This window comes from Oryctolagus cuniculus, chromosome 19 (assembly GCF_051225735.1).
Source record: "Oryctolagus cuniculus isolate XC-2025 breed Fujian yellow rabbit chromosome 19, ASM5122573v1, whole genome shotgun sequence".
NCBI lineage: Eukaryota > Metazoa > Chordata > Mammalia > Lagomorpha > Leporidae > Oryctolagus > Oryctolagus cuniculus.
In genome coordinates this window covers 47,890,373-47,892,282 of record NC_142885.1, presented here as the reverse complement: position 1 = coordinate 47,892,282, position 1,910 = coordinate 47,890,373, and positions in this window count along the sequence as shown.

Sequence of the window (1,910 nt, the reverse complement as noted above, 5' to 3'; positions counted from 1 at the left end):
GACCAGGCCAGGGGAGCCCTCCTGAAACCTGCTGCCCAGGGCATCTGCAGCCTCTTGGCTCCCTCAGTGTGCTTCCCACCTGCTCTCCACCACCGCTTCTGTCTTCACCCTGTTAGGAAGCCAGAACCAGCCACCCTCCTTTGGGGCTCCTCCACCACCTTCCCAGAGCCCAGACAGAGCACACAGTTCCCTTCAGCAAGCAGCCAGAGCCCAGAGGCTCTCCCCTGCTAAGAGCCGGGGGCCCAGACTCCCCAGTATCAACCCTGTGGGACGTGGCCTCCTCCCTCTATTCCATCAGCAGGGCCCACAGAACGTCCCATGCCTCACATCTCTTCCCCTGCATGAACTGTCTTCTCTGCCTTGACTGCACATCATTTCACTCTCTGCCCCACCAGGGCCGGCTACGTCTTACGTATGCTTCATGCTCAGCAGGCACCATCTGTTCCAGAGGCCTCCTACCCCCTCCTGCATTCTTCATGACACCCCACGCCCATAAGGAGGTAAGCTAATGACTCCTGAGTCCCCAGCAGTACTGGCGATGCCCAGCGGCCAGCACAGCCCTGGTACAGACCAAGTGGACCACAGATGACTCAGGTGACCTAGAGCAGGGTGGGTCTCAGGGCTTCACTTGCTCGTGCTGTCCTTGTGAGCATCCACTCCCACCATTCCGTTCCCAACTGTAAGGGCTGTCAGAATGCACACAGCACCCTGGGACTGGCACTGTTTGTAACTGTCAGGAATGAGAGCTGGCAGATGAGGAAGCAACTTAATGCTGCCTCAGATCCTACATTAACTTGCAAGTGACAGGGCTGGCAATAGGGGCTGGGATAGCCCCCACAGAGACAGGAGCCTGGAAAGGGGGATACTCTGGCCAGGGCACCGTTACAAGGGATCACATTTCAAAAAGCAGGCAAACAAAAACAAGGGGGCAATACAAGGAAGGAACTAACAAGAAGAGACACAAAGGCCAGCTTTGACCTGCTCCAAATCACCTGCTCTCTCCTTCTCCAATGAACACATACAGGAGCGCCTCAGTCCAGGAGGCCAGCCTCTCAGCCCACAAGCAGCCCTACACAGGCGGGGGGGCCAGCCCTCCACAGGATGAGCCAAGAGGGAGTTTTGGCCATGCTTGTCATATGAGAGGGTCACTGCCTTTGTGGACCACAGAATGACACAGCCCTAATCCCTCAGTTGGGAAAAATACCACAATCACACACCTACTGAATAACACACATGCCCACATGCTCACACACACACACACACACACACACACACACACGGGAGGCAGATCCATGCCCACATCTCCAGGCTGACCCTGCTTTGGACATAAGCAAGTTCTTGGAGTTCTAGAAAGAGGAAGCACTCCATGTCCCACGGTTTGAGCCTGTGCCTCCATTCCTCTAGCCCTCCTATCTCCCACTCCCTAAAGACCCAAGGCAAATCACTCGCCCAGAGATGGCCCACCCAGACCAGATCCCCCCAGTGCCTCCACACATGGGCTCTGAGCAGATGCAGATGGCTTCTCACGTAATAGGCAACTCACTTATTTCTGTTCATTTATTCTTCCCTCTTTGGCTTCCTACTAAGAAATGTTCTCAGGGGATAGGAGGTACGAGGGAAGGGGGCAGCAGCAGGGAGAATGGAGGAAGGGCAGCTCTTCCAGGGCACGGGGGCCCCAGTGTTCTCTCCTCATCTGAGACTGTCTTTCTCAGTAAACTTGGCTTTGAACTTCACTTCGAAGACCCCAGAGTGGGAGAGAGGAGAGACGGTGATGGCAGGAAAGAGTGAGGGTGCTGTCCTGCAGCCTTTCCTTCAGAACCACCCCAGGGTTCCAATGCAGAGCCATTCTTCATCCCACCTGGCCCGTGGTGTTGATATGCTCATCCTTGACCTACACTGACCCAGCCCCC